Source organism: Hippopotamus amphibius, chromosome 7, assembly GCF_030028045.1.
Source record: "Hippopotamus amphibius kiboko isolate mHipAmp2 chromosome 7, mHipAmp2.hap2, whole genome shotgun sequence".
NCBI classification, from domain to species: domain Eukaryota; kingdom Metazoa; phylum Chordata; class Mammalia; order Artiodactyla; family Hippopotamidae; genus Hippopotamus; species Hippopotamus amphibius.
In genome coordinates, this window is record NC_080192.1 from 141,831,191 (window position 1) to 141,851,771 (window position 20,581).

General features: G+C 54.5%; 1 protein-coding gene across 2 annotated transcripts in view; it reads right to left on the bottom strand.

Moving 5' to 3' along the window:
• The window catches only part of HPCAL1 (hippocalcin like 1), a 107,844-nt gene that overhangs the window by 13,910 nt on the left and 73,353 nt on the right, over positions 1 to 20,581 (bottom strand). The window contains exon 2 of one of the 2 annotated variants that reach the window (XM_057742714.1): positions 10,217 to 10,303. The gene's annotated coding sequence lies outside the window, so the exon portion shown is untranslated. Of the gene's footprint in view, positions 1 to 5,123; positions 6,310 to 10,216; positions 10,304 to 20,581 lie in introns of those variants that run through there. The other variant, XM_057742713.1, reaches the window with a different exon arrangement.

The window sequence follows — 20,581 nt, forward strand, 5'->3', positions numbered from 1 at the left end:
AAAATGGTTGCATCAAAGCTTCACCAGCTGGATGGGTTCCAGGCAGTGGCCTTGGCTGAGAAATCCAACTGAAAGGCCCCCTGATGTCTATACCCACCTCAGCAGCTTAAAATCCCATGACTCCCCAAAGCTTTAAAATATGTATAAAAGAAAGGATGGAAGGAGGAAGGGAGAGAGGAAAGAGAAAAAGAGAGGAAAGAAGAAGGAAAGAAACAGGCAGGCTGGCCAAGCAAGGCAGAGAAATCCCCTATCTTGAGCCATCCTCCCCTTCCACTTTCCTGAGGTGGACACTCCCTAAATGAGGCTGGGGGAAAGGAAGAGGTGGAGACAAGGAAAGGAAAATCCCCAAGAGGAGAGGATGTTCTTTCCCTTGCAGAAACTGCTAATGCAGCCGGAAGAGGAACTGTGAGTAGCTTTCCCTGAACACCCTGTGCCTCTGAAATCATCAGTTCATACATGTGGCTGCTCCCCTCAGCCGCCCAGCAAACTCCTACTCATCCCTGAAAGCCCAACTCAAATGTCACCTACTCACAGATGCATTTCTCAACCCCTCTATAACTGCTCTTCCTTTTGCATTCCAATAGCATTTTTAAACCTATTTCTATTATGACCTCAACTTTTAGTACATCATTTACTTATGTTTTTCCCTCATTAGACTGTGAGCTCCTTGAGGAAAGAGGATACCTCACTCATGCTAGTAGGAGAACCTGCTAGCATGTTCTAGCCCCAAGGCCTTTGCACTTGCAGTTCCCTCACCTGGTCTGCCCTTCCTTCCCCTCAGTATCTGCAAAGCGCACTCCCTCATTATTCATGTCTTTGCTCAAGTCTTCTTGGGGGACCCTCCTCCAGGGAGCCCATCTCAAGCAGTATCCACCCTTACCCTGCCCCCTTTGCGTGCCATTCCTCCTACTTGACACTTTACTGATATATGGTTGACTCCCTGCTTTTGTTCACACTTCATTTCCACAGTGCCCAGAACAGGCCCTGGCACACAACTAGGCTCAGTAAAAATATCTGAAATAATGGTTGTGTGTCCAAGGGCTTAGCGCAGTGCCCGAATGAATGAAGGGATGAACAAGTGAATGGGTTTCTTCTAGGACCCTCTTGTTCTCACAGTTTGTGACTCTTCCCGTCTCAGGGAAATGGGAAGCAGCATCAGGGATCAGGAAGGCAAAGCTCCACGGAGGGACATTCTGTAATTCAGACTTGGGGTTCTAGAAACTTCCATTTACTGGCATAGGACCGCTGCAGCAGCGTGAAGGCCTGGGGGTGTCCAGCTGGAGGTCCATTCACCAAACTGGTGCCATCTCCTCCCTCCCGTGGTGAACACACCCCCAGCTATGTGGTCCTCAGCCGGGGGCTGACTCTGCCCTCCAGCTGGGGTCTCTCATTTGAGTGGTGTGCCCTCACCCTAGAGCCAAGGTCACTGCCACTTGACTCTTCAGGGGAGGAGCGCTTTGAGCTGCTTCCCCAGTGGAGGGAGGCAGGGTAGTGGATCAGACATAAATGAGCCTCTGGGGGAAGAACAGGACAGGGAGAGGAAGAGGAAACGCCCCAGAGGCTGAGCCTCTCTCAGCGGCCTCTGCTGACGCAACAGGAAGAGGACTCGAGGCAGGACCAAAACCAAAACCGTGTGACTTTGTTAACGCTGAATCACCACGCACATCCAGCCACGGGTGAGTCCCATGTTTCTACAGAGGATGCTGGATGCCAGGCAAGGGGCGGGGTCAGCAACACCTGGCAAGGGGCGGGCCTGAGCGAGCCGGGTGGGAATCCAGGTGTGCTGCCCTGGCCACAGAGCCTGGGGCCCCCTCTGCCCCCGGAGCCCCCGTGCCTTGCTCTGAAGGCAAACTTGAGGCTGATGGTGCGCACAGCCCCAAATGCCAGGCTGGACTGGGGAGGGAAATGTGTTCCCTTTTGCCCACAAGTGTTCCCTAGGCCCACTCTGTGCCAGGCATGGAAACAGCTGGATGAACAAGACACAGAGACCCTTCCCAGGTGCCCCCAGCACACCCACGAACTGGCTTACTTATGAGGCACCAGTAGTGCTACAGCCGAGCTGGCCTGTCCCCCGTGAGACAGCTGGGAGGTCTGAAAGCGCAGGTCTGCGGCCGGGCTTAAAGGCTCAGGAGTTCTCCAGGTGGGCGGACAAAGGGAACAGCGTGTGTTGGGCCGAGGAGGCCTGGAAAGAACCCACCCAACGCCAGGAGGCTGGGACGTGAGTGCTGAGTATGACTGCAGAAGAATGCCAAGAACGCGATGCCGACTGCAGGGGGGACGGTCAAGGGACAGGAAGGGCTGGAAAGGGGGCACTGATAATGCCCTCCCCGCCCCCTGGCAAATGCCCACACCCCGTGAAAATGCTCAGAATGAATCTAGTCCAGGACTCAGGACTCTGTCACCATTCAATCCAACAATAAAAGCTCCCGGGTTGAAACAAACAAACGTGAATCACACAGCATCTCCTTCTCAGGGGACCCAGAGCCGGCACAAGCTAACTGCTCTTTCGAAGGAAACCTAAGAGGCCACAGCAAGCTGGACACCGCTGGCTGAAGGCAGGAACCGGTCTGAGATTTCAGAAGCACCCCCGCCCAGTCCCTCCATAGATCTGCTCCCCCTTCCATCAGCCCGGGGGGGACAGAGCCGGCGGAGGGCCCCCACCCCAGCTGGCTTATTACGCACGGAGGTTTGGGACACCAGCCCCCGCACATCTTGGAGTAAATTCCTCCTGGCTGCTCGGGCCTGGCTGGCTGCAAAGTGACTCACGTAAACCAAGACCCACAGGCAGGCGGCAGAGTGAGTCTGCAATGCCACTCTGAAGCTCCTGGCCGGGATGTGAGCCGCAGGGCTTCCCCGTGGCAATGTCCTCACCGCAGGAGGGAGCCGAAAGTGCCGGCCAGCGGGCCAGCACCCAGCACGATGTGCCTGGACGGGCAGCTCTCGGGAGGTGTGGGGCGGGGGGGACACGCTGGGCTTTAGACTCAGGCACTCCCTTGTCTCAGTGCTCCAGACTAAGCCTCTGTTCGCTCCTCTGTAAATGGGACCGAACGCCAGCTTCGGGGGCTGCAGTCGGGACGGGGGCTGTATACAAAAGGGACCCCCTTCTCTAGCCTTTGGGTCTTGGTGGTCTCTTCGTTTCTGTGGGCCTCAGTTTTCTTGGCTGTAAATAGGAATAAGGGTCCCAACCTGCTGGTATCACAGCGTAGTTGTAAAGAAACGAAGGCTGTGAAAGGGCTGTGACAGATCTAAACATCAGACAAATATACAGAGGTTATCGCAGCTTTCATGATGAAAGAAACGCGCGATGCTCTTGGTGAGCTTAATCACAGTATCAGGCAGATCCAGGCTGGGAGGCTGCAGGGGCCCCGTACTTTCCCGCCGACATCTCCCTGCCATGCCCAGCACAGAGGTATTAAACCCTGGGCCGCACACCCAGGTGGGCAGAGAGCCTGGGATCCCAGCAGCTCAATACATCCAGCAGGGGCAGGGCCAGTGAAAGTCCAACTCCTGTTCTTCAAAGAGAAAATGAGGGGAAAGGACGGGAGAAACCCAGTCCTCCAACAGTGGCAGGGCCTTGGGCTCACACTGCCCGCGGCAAGTCCGGCTCCAGCCTGAGGCCCCGCGGATCAGGGCGACACGGGACACCATGAACCCCCATCCCGAGGAGGTGAGGGCTCTCTCCAAGAGCAAGATGTCTGCTGCGGCTTCTAACTGGTTCAGGTCCACTTAAACGGGCGTGAGGAGCCTGTTTACGCACAGGACAGGCTCCCTGAAGGACAGGGGGCTTCGCAGATACTGAAGGAGAAGGAGCCCGGGCAACCCCAGCACTCCCGGGAGGCTGGCCGCTCAGATCTGTGCGGACAGGGCAGCCCTCATGGGCCTGTGACACAGCTGTGCACACACATACCATACTGCACACACCACATACACCTCACACACCCCACCCCGTGCAATACCCACACATCACACACCACACAATACACCCCCCGCACATTACCTATACATACACCACACACATCATAAACACACGTACACCACCCACACACGCACACAGAGCACGCCCCCGTCCTCCACACGGGTGTGGTCCCCACCACTGACTGTCTGAAAGCGTCAGCCTGCTCTCGGGCTCCCAGTGAGAGAGAAATCAGGCCTGGCTGGCGGGGAGGAGGGAGTGCTCTTGGGGTGAAGACCTTCCCCACACATCAGTGCATGGAATGACTGGGATTTCACTCCTGGGAATTCAGTTCTCTCAGAGAAAATAGGATGGGCCACGCTCACCGTTCCTTCCTTCGTGCCACAGCTATTGTAGACTCTTACGAAACCCGCAGATGTTTTGTGCACCAGGACCTGAAGGCGTGCCACACGGGCCTTGCCGGAGCCGAGCTCTCCTGGGCAGAGGGGCGGGTGGGCCTCGGGGCTGTCATCCAGGGAACGTGCACTCCGCAGAGGACGTGGCAGCAGCATTCCCAGGGGAGGCAGAGTGTGAGGCGGCGTGAGCGTGTGAAAACGTGGGGCGTGGCTAGGGGAACGTGGCCGGGGAGAGGGGCAGGGCCTTCCCCTCGGGGCACAAGGAGCCCGGGCAGCACCTCCACTTCAGAACTCATAGGCCCGACCTTCTGGGGAGACCACCGCCAGCACGTACCCCGTCCCTGCTGCACAGCTGGGCCTGTTACCTGTCCCGGCACCTTCCTAGGCAATGACTGGCCTAACAAGACAACAGCAGGGAACAGTAGAGAACAGTGTGGAACAACACAGAGCAGGAGAGGACCATGAGCAACGAATGGATCGATTAACCAGTGTAGGCTGTGGGGAGGAGAGGCAGCTGGAGAAAGACGGAAACACACCATCAGACCCTAGGAACTCAGGCTCACACCCAAAGGGCAGTTCAAATTTGTAAAGTCTGAGTTGAAAAATACCTGAAAAAGTGCCTCTGAGTTCTTTTTCAGGCAAAGGGTAAAGACTGGAATGCTGGAAGGCTGTGAGGTAGGATGAGGGACATTCGCAATGAGCAGAGAGGAATCAGTTGTCATTAGCGCAGCTGTCTTTCCCCCTTCCCAGGGCAGAGGCGGGAGGCCTGGGCAATCTTGGGTGAGGCACATGCCTCACAGCTTTACGTTCCTCACCTTGAAAACATGAGTTTGGACAACGTGGCCCCCAGACACGTTCCATCCTGAAAAGCGTCTGGGAGCCTACCCGCAGCGGAGGTCTCCACAGCACCGGAGAGGCTGCCCGCTCGGCTGGAGTGTGCCCCTCTCCCCGGGAACCAGGTTGGCAGACCCGTTCCCTCTCTTCTCAGCCGGTGGCAGAACGCTAATCTCTGCCAGGTCCCTGCCCGAGGGATGACTCAGTTCTCAATCCATGGGCCCCAAATGAACCCTTTCCAAATTTTGAGTTCCGGTGGCCCAGACGAATGAGGTTTGGTCACGCGCTAAGATAACCTCGGTAGACACAGAAGAGACGTCATTAGTAACATTAGACTGGAGGTGCTTTTGAGACACGTGGCCCCCCGGGGTTTTGTGCCTGTTGACACAGGGCTCTGGCCTCGGGGCAAGGTCCCCCCCCCCCCCCCCGGCGAGGTGCTGCCCACAGCAGAGCCCCTGCAGGGAGGGCAACAGCCCAGGGCTGCCTGGCTTCGCTTACACGTGGTTCAGCACAGCAACCCCCATTTTTTGTGTGTGTTTTTTGAAACTTGGAAGAAGACTTCCAGTGAATCATCTCATCTGCTATTTGGTTCATGTTTAATGTCTTTGGAGGGAAACAAAAACAATAAGTCATTCTTCCTAAAAGTGGCATCAGCCTGGCCCAAGATGCACAAATGGTGACGTGCCAGCTGCCCCTTGGTGGCCCCAGGGCTACAGTCTGGAGTTGTCATCAGAGAGTGTGTTTACAATCCGAGTGGAGACAGCTCATGAACGCCGCCCTTTGCCATTTTTATTCTTTAAGTCACAGCACCAGAAGCCATAGATTCTGCAGGGAGAGCTGGGGTTGAAGCGCAAACTCGCACGGATAGCATCAATCGATATCCATTAACTGAGCCTCTACTGAGTGGGAATCGTTGGGATACACAAAAGTACAAGGTGCCCCCAAAGCGCTTCCAGTCTAGCCTGGAAGGGAGGAAGGGAGGAAGGCATGAATTCCTCTTTCCTTCTCTACTCGGAGTTAGTTCCTACTCTGAGCTGGCACGGTGCTTGGGGGGAGGTTTGCGGAAGAAGAGGGTGGCAGAAGGGGGAGGGATGGAAGGGGCCCAGGTCCTTCCCTGACCCTTTCCCCAAAGACATAGAGCTGAGTTCCAGTTACGCAGGGCGCAACCAGGAATAATCCACAACCAGTTAGCACAGCGGAGCGCGTGCACACACACACACACACACACACACACACAGGAGGGATGTGCAACTGGTGAGAGGAAGCAGGAAGAGGGAGAGCAGGGTGGCGGCAAGGGCGCCCTGGCCAGCAGCCCAGGTCCTCCGCGGGCCCAGCAGTTTGGGGCATCTGTGGCCACAGAGCGCTGGCCCACGTGCCTGAGAGCCCACCTTCCTGGCCCCCCAGGTCTCCAGATTGTCCCTTCTGCCACGGATATTCTGTGACATCAGTGGAAGAGCCAATTTCCTGGAGCACTTCTGAGGTCCTAGGAACAACCACTGGAGCTACCGTTTGGTAAGCATGTCCTGGGGGTATTTCTAGTTTAAAAATGTGCCCCTGGGGTCTGACAATCCAAGAAAATTTGAGGGGTCCCCAGGAGAGAAAATGTGAATTCTGGGCTCTCCCAGAAATTGTGGCTATGGGCCCGGGACCGTGCCGGGCACCTTGGGAGGTGCAGCGAGAAGGAGCAGCAGTGGGCTCGACGGGAGAGGCGGGCGATGTGGAGCGGGAGGGTCCGGGTGGGCTCAGACCTGGCTCGGGGGCCTGGTCAGGGGCCAACAGATAGCAAGACCTCGGGGACATCGCTTGATCCCTGTTTGTTCACCATGGAGCCTCCCTCTCTGTCCCACCCCTTGGGTGTGGAGCACAGACTGACCAGCAGGTGCCCTCGCTTCTACCCCTGCCTTTCTTTTCCCCAAGCAGGTGTGAGCCCGGCAGGGCCTCACTCACTCAGGACCCACACAGCACCTCGCGCAGGAGCCTACCCAGAGCAGAAGCTCAGGGATGCTGAAGACAGCGATTCCCTCGCCCCAGGCTGGCCGTCCTGCAGACGGGCCAGAACATGGTCTCCATCCCTCCGCTGACTGCACGGTGGATGAGAATGCCAAGCCAAGTGGTGCGTACCACAGCGTGCGCGTGCACACATGCAAGCACGCGTTTGCCCACAACGCTCATCACGTAGGACCTGCCCCACAGGAAATGATATTTCAAAGTCATCGCGAGTCACTCTAAAAATAACCCTCAGCATACAACCTAGGAAGGATTTCGTTTCCCCGGTGCCCCGCCTTAAAACCACAGCAGTTTCCACTCTGCAGGCCACTTCGGGACGGCCAGGTGGACGGCACCCAGAGGAGAGGTTAGCCCGGGGTCATGCTCTCCTGGCCCCTTCTCCTGCAGAACCCCTGGTCTCCATGCCCCTGCTCATCTTACCTCTTCCACAACCATGGTTAAATCTCAATGAGCAACAATTATCTTTGAAGTGTGTGAGGAGGTCCATCGTGCAGCGTGATCTCAGCGGCACTGAGATGCTCCTCCTCGTTGGGTTAGTGTTGTGGGGGTCCCACTCCTCACGCATGACCTATATGCCCCCCAACCTGTCTGGCTCATCTCCTATCCCACACCCCAACTTGTTCATCCCCTCCAGTGACGCTGATCTCCTTGCCGCTCTGAACACCTCAGACATGCTACTGCCATAGGCCCTTTGCACCGGCTCTTCCTCTGATATCAAATTGCTCCCTCGCTTCCATCAGGTCCTGGTTCAGGGCACGTCTCAGTGAAGCCTTCCGTAAGTCCTTTGTCTGTAAGTCCTCTGTCCGTAAGTCCTCTGTCCAAAACTGAAGCCCCAACACGCATTCTTATCCCGTTCCCTACTTCATTTTTTAATCTGTATTTTATTGAATTGCCTCTCTCCCTGCAACTAGAATACAGAGTCCCTGAGGCCAGGTTTTACTCCAGTTTGTTCTCCATTTGAAGCCCAGAGCCTGGAAGCTCTAGTGTGTGATTTGTTGAGGGAATGAATGCATGATTGCTGGCAGGAAGGAGGCTGGGACCCACAGCCTTAGCACGCAGGTACCTCTTCTCCAGTGCCGGGGGCAAGTGGGCGGAGATGGAGGATGCAGGGGACCCACCTGCCTGCTCATCACCAAAGGGAGAGAGGCAGAGAGAAGAGGTCCTCCCATTTCCCATCACCTGACCCATGTCATCCTGACCAAGGATGTTCATGTACCAGAGGTGCCATCTGCCTCCCAGAGCTTCTGATCTCTTGGTAGTGGGGTGTAGGGGTTACTGAGTATTTGCTGTGTGTACACTGAAATACCCAGGGGCCTCAGGACGGGGAGAGACACCATGGACCACCTCCGCTGCCCCGTTTGGCCCCTGCACCTGCTCCAGCTCCTGACACCTAGTTACTAGCCTTAGCAGAACCTGGCCTGGCCAGGTGGCACCCCCTCCTCCCATCCTGTGCACCTGTGCCCACCTGCCAGCTTCCAGCTGGGCATCTGTAAGCAGGTGATGTCCAGGTAACCAGACCCAAATCATCTCTCTCCCATTTCCCAGCTCCAACAGGGCTGGTGAAAGGGGATCAGACTAATGAAAGCAGCACCTTCCACATGAAATCGTGTCTGCTTTCTTTGGGAAGAAAAGCCCAGACCACTAAGCTGTCCCCCAAGGCAGAGGCCCCTGCTTGGGTCTCTTGTCCCGCCCTGATAAATGCTTTCACAGGGTGAGCAGGGAAGGAGAGAGAAGGAAGGACAGTGCCATGGGAGAAACACCCCTCCCTCAGGAAGTCCACACCCCAGAGTCCAAACAAGAGAGGCAGGAAAGCCCCACCCACGGGATGCGGGGAGGAGACCCTGTGCTCGGCTGGTGCGGCGGCATCTGTGCCGGCATGAGAGCAGCTATGCCTGGGGTCTGCTGGGGGCCTGTGCACCTGACCTGCCAGCGCACGTCTGTTGGAGACCCTCAAATGGAACCAGCAACTTGGCATCTGTCCTCAGACACACCGGCCATCATGCCGGGCACCCAGTGATCTCGGAAATTAAGGTGGTGACACTTCAACAGGCTTGGGGTCCAGATCTTAGCCTCATAGCTGAGCGCTAAAGGTGATTGATGCCTTCTAGGTGGGAAGACGAGAGTTACAAAGTGACATCCTCTGCTGCTGGGGGTGAGAAAATTCCAGACATTTTCCAGTGGCTGAGCCTTCAACAGCCACTTCTTCAAGCCCTCACCCGCTTTTGGCAACAGAGCCCACATCCCTGGCCTCAGTGGAGGCTCACAGCACTGGGGGTGGGCAGGGCAGGCCTAGGACGAATAACAGTCACTGTGGTAACTAATGGACAACCGGGCGGAGGAGGAGGAGCGAGGGGCCACTGGTCCTCCCTCCACCCCCACCCAACCCTGGACGCAGCACCTCGCCAGACACTATTCTTAGCTCTAATCTTGCAATCAGCCAAGGGGGGGGTGTGATTAACCACCTGACGGATGAGACTGGGCGGAGGCTAAGGGGCCTAGTGGGATCCAGGCACACAGATCCAAGGCCACAGGCCTTTCTCCCACCCACCACCTGGTTCCTCCCTTGGGAACAGAACCGAACACTCAGTTCAAGAGCAGCACAGCAGAGCAGCCGGCTTCTCAGCCCCGAGACCCACTGTCTCAGTGCAGCCCGCAGGGCAACAGGGGTCGGGTCACAAGGGAGCCGTGCAGAGTGCCTCCAGGGGATAAGGGACAGGCACTGGTGCCGCCCCAGGTCCGAAAGGCTTGGGAAGGGAAGAGATGGGATGTGTGAGATGGACACGAAAGGGAAGGGTGGTGCAGGCGGAGGGCACGGCTGAGCAGAGGCCCGGGGGCTGGACGCCCATGTGGAACCTGGGTAGGTTCTTTGCATCTCCAGTTTCCTGATCCAACCCGTGGGGGTGCTGGACAGGCTGTCCCCCCAACACCTGGTCTTCCCCGTTCTTTCTGCTGAGCTGGGTCAAGTCCTTGAATGCTGGCACATGGACAGGACCCCAGAGAGTGGGAGAAGTCCCAGCTCGCCATTCTCAACTGCCCCCAGGCCCATCTGGCCTCCCAGAGCACTTACCCAAGGCCAAGTGGAGGCGGAGAAGGAGGAGGGATCAGAACCTTGGAGGCCGGTTCCACGTCCTGGCCCGGGCTGCTAGACCATGCCCTGGAAGAGAGGACAGACCGGTCATGTGGGGTGTGGATACCCCTGCCCAGAGCCACTGACCTTCTCTCTGGTCGCTTCCATGCGCCCACCGTGGGGACCAGAGCTTTCAGAAGCCCCACGCGAAGTACAGAAAACGGCCTATCCAGCTGTTTAGGGTGGGAGCCATGAGCATGTGCGCCTCCAGCACCGGGGGCAGGGAGCCACTGCAGTGCTGACCGGTGATGCTGCCCAGCGAGATGCCCGCCACCCCTCGGGTGCGGCCACCGGCTATCACAAGCCGGGCACAGCTAGATGCGGCAGCATCACCGAGGCACTGCCTGTGGCCTCACCTAACACTCTGACCTGCAGGGTCACTGTAACGGCCCAGTGGGTTGGACACGCCTAGACCTGACACAGGGTGGCCCCAGAGGAGCTCCCGCAGCCAAGCTCTGGCCCCTGCATGCGATGAAAGGTCAGAAGACATCACTGACCAGCCATGGCTCAGAGCCGCACGGTCACTGCAGGAGGAGGCATCACCTCTGAGCATCGCCCCTGGCTCTGGCACACGCTTCCACACGCGCGCTATGCAGCCTTCCCCTTCAGCCCCTCCCTTTCGGAACTGGCAGCACCTTGCACATGACATGTAACTTTAATATTCTCATGGCTCCATCCCTGTACTGCTGGTGCCCTGTTAAAGCTTTCTATGCATTTGCTTCTCATCATCCAATTTAATCCTCCCAACAGCCCTATGAGGTAGGCATAATTATTAACCCCATTTTACAGATAGGGAAACTGAGGCTTACAGAGGCTATTTGCTCAAGGTCACGTATCTTCCAAGTAGCACAGCCAGGATGTAACCAGACAGTCCTGGGCTCTCACACCCCTGGTTACACTGCCTTCCCTCACTGGCCAGCTCTTTCCCAACCTCTGGTCTCCCTTCCGTGCCATCTCTCCACCTGAGAGTCCATTTTCTTTCCTAATCTACACACATTTCCCCATTATTTTCTTGTAATACAAGGTTCTCTACCTGCACAGAAATGATCACGGTTTGTATGCGCTCACTGGAGTGGTCCTGAGGACAGGAACCAAGTAGCTTGCCCGCCTGGGAAAACCCAGTCCCCCACGGTATGGGGTCTGGTGGGGCTCCCCTTGCTCCTGCAGAATGAGGGGCTGCATCTCCCCTAAACTGACTCCACGAGGGCAGGGAGGCAGAGTCTTCATTTCTGTGTAGCTGGTGCCTGACCCAGGGCCTGTATGCAGCAGGCGCTCAATAAATAATCCATGTTTGACAAATGAGTGTCCCCAAAACGCATCACGTGGATGTTAGTGGAAGCAGAGTACTCTTTGCTCAGAGTTGAAATTCTACCCTGCTTCACCAATATAGAGCTTCACGCACCAATTACATTATTCAAACTCATTGCTAGGATTCAAGACATGGAGTAGAAAAGCCACACATCTTCCCACCAGAAATTCTCACTGAAGGTCACATATATTTTATACACACACACACACACACACACACACACACACACGTAACATTTTTAATAGACTTTATTTTTTAGAGCAGTTTTATGTTCAAAGCAAAACGGAGCTGAAAGCACAGCGTTCCCACAGACTCCCTGCCCCCCAGACACAACCTCCCCCACGTTCAACATCCCCTCCACAGACTGGGGTACATTTGTTACAAATCGGTGGACCTACAGTGATACGTATTATCGCCCCAAATCCACAGTCCGCACAAGAATTCATTCTTGGCGTTTTATGTTCTGTGGGTTTGGACTAATGTATGATGTCCTGTACCCACTATTACAGCACCATACAGAGCAGTGTCACTGCCCTACAGTTCCTCTGTGCTTCGCTCAACCCATATTTTTAAAAGGCACCTTCATGTCAAAGATTTCAGCAAATTCATCTCATGACGGTGTGAGCCCTGCTTTGACACTTACGGAAAACAAGGCCCAGACAGGGTCAAGGGCCCTCCAAAAGGTTATTGTGAAAACCAATAACAGAGTCAGCAGCAGAATGTGCTAGAAGCACTGTGTCTGGTGGTCATTTTATTATCCTGCCCTCCTAATGGCCCTGGTGGGGAGGGTCCATGCTAAGCCCCAGTTTACAGAGGAGCAAACAGACTTGGGGACACGTGCCAATGTCACGCGCGGCTAAGTGGGACACCCAGAATGCAAATCCCTAAACCCACCTCTGCTCTTTCCAGATGCTGTTGTTAGTCACAGGGGCTTAAAGGAGGCATGAGAATGCAGTGGGCAGACACCCCCTCAGGTTAGGGGGGCTTTTGCTTTCCCGGAGCTGGAACAGGTGTGCCCCAGGCCTGCTGCCCTCCTGGGGGGACGCTACACTTCAGTCATACTGCACGATGAATTCCACGATTAATGCCACAGGGCCTCACCCAGCTGCAGGTCAGTCCGCCGTCTGGTCACAGAGGCGCCTCAATTTCCAGCCTCCTGGGGGCAGCCCTGCACGAACATCAAGCTCAGGGATCAGCTCAGGGACGGGTGAAAGCATTCCTAGTCCACATGGACACTGTGCTGTCTCACCAGACACACCCCAGCTCCCATGGGGCAAGCTCTGAGCAGTGGGGAGAGCAGAGAGGTACGTCTCTGCACTGAGCGGCCCCGTGACTGGGGCACGCGTGATCGCCGTCATCCTCAGTTTCCCCATCTGTGACAAAGCGGATGGGCTGGATCCCCTGGGAGGTTGCGCCAGCTCTGACACCAGGTTTCTAGCAGGAGGGGCCATCATTCCAGAGGCCTCTGGCTCCCAGGGCCTGGGAACACTCCATTAACTCAAATTGCAAATTTCCTCCTGGCTCTATCGCTAAGCCACAGGGGCTCCCGGCCACCAGCTTTCCTGTGACAGATAAAGATTACAGTCATTGCTTGAGACAGAATCAAGCAGCAGAAGTCATTATGCAGAAATAATTATGTTGAGTTATGTCTGGTTGCTCCTGATTTCTGTCTCTCAATTGTCTTACAAATGGTCCTGCCTCTTCCTCTCCAGGAGATCAAACTGCAGAGGCCTGGGTGATTCAAACAGACCTCCTGGGCCCAATTCCACTGCTCCAAACTCCTCCTGCCGGGAGGGCCATCAGCTTCGTAGGGCAAGGTTCTCTTGATGCCCTGTCCTTTCTCTGAGCACTTGGGAGAGAGGAGAGCTAGAAGACAAAAGCCCTGGGGAGGAGGCACACTCGCTGACTCACCCACATAATCCCTTGCACTGGACCCTCCTTTAAGGCCCACTTCACCTGTCCTCTCAGCCCTCTGTTCCCATTAGGCCTAAGGCACCTCCCTCTTACAGGTCTGGGGTCTCTGGGGAGTGACTCAGGCAGTGACCAGGACTGACTCATTCTGGTGCCCCCAGCTCCTAGCACAGAGCAAGGCCTCGGGAGACTGTGTGGTTGGACCGCTTGGGCTCAAATTCTAGCTCTCTTATTTCCTGGTGGTGTGACCCTGACCCATTATTTAACTTCTCTCTGCCTTAGTTTTCCGGCATGTAAAATTGAGATGGTAATAATCCTAACCTAGTACATCAAGCTCTTACAAGGATTAAATGAGCTAACGTGCACGCACACAAAATACCTGGTCACAGGAAGAATGAAATAAATGTCAACAATGACTAAAAGAGCAGAGAGAGGCCTGGAAAACGTTCTTGTAAGAATCTAAGCCAACCAGAAAGACACAAACTACCGAAACTGACTCAGGAAAAAATATGTCTGAAATACCTATAACAAAGCAAGAGATTGAATTAGTAATCAAAAAACTATTCACAAAGAAAAGCCCAGACCCAGATGGTTTCACTGCCGAGTTCTATAAACATTTAAAGAATTAATCACAATTCTTCACAAACTCTTCCAAAAAACAGAAGAGGAGGGAACACTTCCCAGCTGGTTCTATGAGGCTGGTACTACCTTGATACCAAAACCAGAGAAAGTCTTCACAAGAGAAGAAAGCTACAGACCAATGTCCTTAATGGACGTGGATGAAAAGAAAAACAGACAAACCCTCAGCAAAATACTAGCAGACCAAATCCAGCAGCACAAAGAATAAAAAGAATTATACATCATACCAAGTGGGATTTGTCTCAGGAATGCAAGGTTGATTTACCATCTCAAAATCAATTAACATAGTACATCATACAATAAAATAAAAAGCAAAAATCACAGGCTCATCTCAATAGATGCAGAAAAAACATTTGACAAAATCCAACATCCTTTCATGACAAAAACACTCAAACTAGGAATAGAAGGAAACTTCTTCAGTCTCACAAAGGGTATCTGTGAAAAACTGACAGCCAACATCACTCTTAATGGTGAAAAGACCAGATGATTTTCCCTAAAATCAGAAGTGAGACAAGGATGCCCACTCTTGCCACTTCGATTCAACATTATACTAGAGGTCCTAGTCAAGATAACTAGGCAAGAAAAAGAATACAAGGCATCTGAATTGGGAAAGAAGAAGTAAAACTATCTCTGTTTGCAGATGAAAATCCTAAGAAATCCAGTAAACAAACAAAAAACCCTAATAGAACTAATGACACATGTTAAGCAAGGTTGCTGGAAACAAGATCAACATACAAAAAAATTAACTATATTTCTGTACACTTGCAATGCAAAATCAAAAAAATGAAATTAAGAAAACAATTCCATTAGCAATAGCATCACATATATTTGTGAATGTACTAAAAACCATTGCATTGTATGAATTGTGAATTATATCTCAACAAACCTGCTTTTTAAAAAACGGAATCTAGGTCAGTGCTCTTGCAATTCTCTACCACAGAGAACAAAACGGCAAAGAGCAGGCTCACAGAAGCAGGCAGGCTAACCACAGGGCCTCCCAGTGCTGCAGCCATGGGACCCAACGGGCCTCGGAGCTCGTCACCATGGCCGACCACGAGAACCTGGCAGCCTCAAATCCAGGCTGAGCTGCAAAACTTCCTTGGAGACCCCTCCGCAGCACGCACTCCAGAAACATGCTGAGTGCCCGCGAGTGTCTTAGGTGTGGGGACACCAGCCCGACTTTTGAGGGGCCACAGCCCAGTGGGGTACCCTCGGGCCTGTGCCGGATGTCAGGGGTGGGCAGTCAAACACAAACGCTAGGGATGGCTCTGCATTCAAGGAGGCGATCTGGTCCACTGGCGGGGCCGGGACAGAGGAGTCCCTCAGGACACATGCTGGGTCCAGCTGAAAGAGCTCAGTTCCTGAAGCCACCCAGGCTGCCCCGCAGGGCACTCACCGTGAATCAACACCTAAGAAGCAACGGTTCTAGGTCCAGTTCTGGGGCTGCTTCCTCCTCTAGCAGCCCAGGCCTGGAGGGCTCAGGGCCCGTCACCCTTGCTGGCCAGTCCATGGGAAAGGCAGCTACACAAGCTTCTTCCTGCCAGGGCTTGACACCTCCGCATGCCCAGACGCAAGCCTCCCGGGCTGACTCTGACCTGCCCGCTCACACCAGGGGCGGATGTGTGCTCAAGAGATGATAAATTATTTTAATATATCCTGAAATCCTACTTCATTAGGAAGCAAAGTCCCTGAGAGAGAAAAATATAGTAGGTCTGGAGTCAAAGATGGATGGATTTTGGATTATGACTGTTTCTGAGGTGACTGTGGTTTTAATTCCACTATGGTCCCCAGGTAATCAGTGGCTCGCAGAATATTTTCGCACAGACGTTCAGCACAGTACAGAGGCATTTCCCTCTACTGCTCAATTCAAGAACTGAGCTAGGGGTGCCGCAGGTCCTGCAGCTGTTCCCCGGGGGTGGGAAAGGCCACAGAGCATCCTGTGGAAGCCAAGACATGCTGGTGAGATCACACAGGCGGCGAGCGTCATAAAGCGGGGCAGTGCTGGAAAGGACACCAAGGTGACAGTGAGCTACACCCTGAGCCCTGTGTGGCCATGACTAGTGCCCAACACCAGCCCTCTGGTCGCCTAGGCCTGGGCACCGGCCGTATCCCCGACTTCCAGGGAGTGCTCACGACGTCTTAATGAAGCTCCGTGTCCACTCCCATAACCAGGGTACTTGAGCTCCTGCCACAAAACAAAAGGAACCTACGATCTCCAACTATTTTGAAAACCTGACATATTTACTGAAGATGACTACACACATTCTGTGAATCAGAAATTCAACTCCTTGATATATTTCTGACAGGAAGATGGATATGTGTCCACCAATGACACGTGCAAGAAGGCTCACAATGGCCATCATGAGAAAATCGACACACAGTAAATGCTGGAGAGGGTGTGGAGGAAAGGGAACCCTCTTGCACTGTTGGGAATGTAAATTGATGCAGCCACTATGGAGAACAGTATGGGGGTTCCTTGAAAAGCTAAAAATAGAATTACAATATGACCCAGCAATCCCACTGTTGGGCATATACCCAGAGAACACCATAATTCAAAAAGACACATGCACTCCAATGTTCACTGCAGCACTATTTACAATAGCCAGGACATGGAAGCAACCTAAATGCCCATCAACAGATGAGTAGATAAAGAAGATGCGGTACATATATACGATGGAGTATTACTCAGCCATAAAAAGGAACGAAATTGGGACATTCGTAGAGACGTGGATGGACCTAGAGACTGTCATAGAGAGTGAAGTAAGTCAGAAAGAGAAAAACAAATATTATATAGCAACGCATATATGCAGAATCTAGAAAAATGGTACAGATCAACATGGCAGAAATAGAGCCACAGATGTAGAGAACAAACATAGGGACACCAAGGGGGGAAAGCGGGGGGGGGGGGGGGGGGGCGGAAATGAATTGGGAGATTGGGCTTGCCATATATACACTACTAACAAGAAAAAAATATCAAATTGTACACTTTAAATATATGCAGTTTCTTGTAAGTCAATTATACCGCAATAAAATTCTTAGCAACAACAACAAAAAAACAAAGGCTCACAGCTGCACAACCATCCCTGTGTCCATCACCATTGATGGATGACAAACTGTAGTGTGTTTGTACCCGGAAGACCACAGAACAGACAAACCTCGACAACACAGGACACAGATGAAGTTCCAAGCATGATGTTGAGTGAAGCAGCAGACCCAGAAGAGAACGTGCTGTGCGAGCCCACTTACAAAACAGACGCGTGCTGGTGAGCCTCCAGGTAGCGGCTGCCCGGGGGGTGGGGGGAGGGGGTGGGGGGGCGGTGATGACCAGAAATGGTCGTGAGGGGTCTTCTGGGTGCTGGTGACACAGATCTGATCATTTTGTGAAAACTGACCACGCTGTCCGCTTAACGCTGTCCACTTAACGCACGCAAGTTCAATTTCAGTAACAAGTTAAAGAAAGGAAGTGTGGCACCCACACTATCGTTCCTGCATCCATCCCAGCCCGTCTGGCAGATCTGGGGGCTTCCCGGGAGCCCCGCGCAGGCTTGAGGACTGGTGGTAACTGTCCTCATAGCCCATGGACATCCCCTAAGACGGGTCCTCTTGTGAAACGGTGGGAAGAGACAGTTCTGAAGTCGGGCAGGCTGGGTTCAGGCCCTGACCTCCCCCAGGGGCCCCCGGTTCCCCACATCTGTTCAGGGAGGCTATTAGAGATGTGAGTTTTCACAAAGTGCAGACCCCGTGGACCCCACGCTCAGCCTGTACTTCCTGCAATGTCAGCCACTCATCTGTTGAACAGAAATTTACTGACAAACTACGGTATGTGCCAGGCATGGGGGATGTTACATACTGACATGCACGTGCTCTCAAAGGGCTGACTTTCCGGTAACAAGACACCAGTGGAGAAAGTAAGCGCAGATCACAAACTGCTAGGAAAAGAATAAAATGAAGTAATTTGACAAAGATTACCAGGGGGCCAGGGGTGAGGGTGATACTCTAGCTTGGATGCTCAGGGAAGTTCTGAGTCAGGGACACACATGAGGAGGAACGAATGGACTTAGGACGAGGGCTCTGGGCAGAAGAAACAGCAAGTGCAAAGGCCCTGAGGCAGGAGCGGGCTTGACATCGTCAAGGAGCAGCAAGAAGGTGAGTGTGGCCAAAGCATGGCAAATAAGGCCAGGGAGGGGGTGGGGTATACGAGATGGGGTCAGCCGTGAGCAGGGGCTCAGAGGACAGGACAGGGGGTTCTCATTTTTGTTTTAAGCACACTTGTTGTAGAAGAACTTTGAAAACCAAGGAGTGCTACAAAAATACAAGGCACTGGGGAAAGGGACTGTAAGAGTCCCTGGAACTGAGGGCAGTGAAAAGTGGGACCTCCTCGCAATCCTCCAGGCCGCCCCCGGTGGTGGGCGGGTGAGGGGGCAGTTCACTTCTAAAGGTGCTGCATTTCCTTGAGCCGTAAAATCCAAGCTTGTCCACACTTGAATCTCCATGGGCAGGAAAGGAAGTAACATGGCTCCCTGCCCACTAGTGAATTCTTGGAGCACCTAGAGCCCCGGCCACTGCCCGCCTCCCCCCACCCGCTCCTGATGCCAAAGAGTCCGGGACCAGGGGCTGTAAAAACCCTGCCTGGCGTTCTTCTCAGGCGGCATCTACGGCGCCTCCTGTTCCGGTGGGAGGAAGAAGGCAAACCTTCGCCAGCAGAGAACAATGAGGCAGCACCGGGGAAGCACCAGCGGGCCCCGGGGAGGCGGGGAGCAAGAAACCCAAACCCCATTCAGCAATTTCTATGTGGGGGCACATTCTGCCCACAGATGCCCCCACTGTCAGCCGTCAGTCTCAGCCAGAGAACGAGCCTCACACTTTCGCAACTGAGGGGGCCCTAGAAAACACCAGGCTGGCACCGCCGACCGTCTCCGGGGGCCCAGGTCCCTCCTGAGTGCCAGGAAGTGGCCTGGCCTCCCCCGGCCCCATGAGGCCACCTCACCTGCCATGTACGTGGACTTCCACCCGTGACTTCACTGGGGAGGAAAAGGTTCAGCAGCAAAGAATAATAACAAAGAAAAGAAAAAGCACCCACGTGGTCCAACCCTTTCTCTCACTTTGCAGTTGAGCTCACAGCCCCGAGAGAAGGGTCTCACCCAGGATCACAGAGCCAGGTCCGAGCCTGACACACTCCCAGGGGGAGGCGGGCACTTCCGTCCACTGGGCAGAGATGCGAAGATTCAGGCACCCAGACAAGTGCCCCTACCAGGTGCTCAGACTGCGTGATACCTGTCCCCACCTGGTCACCTGTCCCACGAGCTGGGCCACAGGCCTCTCTCTCAAATGTTCTGGGAATTTTATAAAAGACAATGTTGGAGGAGAGAGGGGAAGAGTTTGGAACAAGCTGTCAACATCGCTCTTATCCTTGAAAGCCGGTGGGCAGGGGAGGACAGGAACCGCGTACCCTGTGACTAACAGCAAGGGCCACACCCGGGTCCCCAGGTGACTTCACAACAACCGTGGGGGACACACAGGGTTTAGTCTCACCCCCACTTCATGGCTGAGGACACTGAGGCCCAGAAGTTCCGGGTCTCGCCTGGAGCCACAGGGCCAGAAACAGGCAGAGACCACGGGCTTCTGACTCCAACTTAGCTCGCTCAGAGGAGGTGGCACCGCTCCCAAAGAGGCTCCTTGATGAGCAACCAGCTCCTCCCACCCAGAGCAGCTGTCCCTTCGAAGAAGGAGGCTTCCTGCCGGCCCAGGATGCATCCAGTCTGGTCTGGCTTGAGGTGGGAGCTGGCTCTAGCCAGTGCCCTTGCTTCTCTGCCCTGCGTTCCTCCGTCCGCTGACCCGACAGCTCACGAGCAGGCCGACCGTCCAGGCACAGACGGCACCAGACCCAGAGCCCTGCCCTCTCGGGGCTTCTGTTCTGGTTACATGTGGTTCACGCCACACATTATAAGTCCTGAGGGGGGAGGGCGAGGGCTTTGTAATTCTAAATAGGAGGCGAGGAGGGGGTCACCAGGTGACAGTGGCCACGTCTCATGGGCGGGCGCCCCTTGGCCTCTTTCTCCGGCTGCAGACCCAGGTGGAACTCCCTCCCCGTGGACATCTCGAGTAAGTAACCACGAGGAGCGGGAGCACAGGGCGCCCTTCCTGCACCTGCACCCCGAGGTCCCCTCCCTTCACAACCAGTGCAGCCACGGCCGGACCGCCAAGGACAGGAAGGCTGCTCCCTGCCAAGGTGTCCCCGGGCCCATCCTGAATGCCGCGGATAGCAGGTACGAGAGCACCGGCAATGCGGGTGGGTGCCAAGCACCCCCTTCACATGGAAATGGCCCAAAGCGTGTTGGATCTGGACTGTGACAGGTCGCCATGTGGTCCTAGGCAAGTCACCTGTCCTTCAGGACTGCTTCCACCCCAGCCCATGAGCTCCCGGAGGGGACTGTGAGGACCACAGG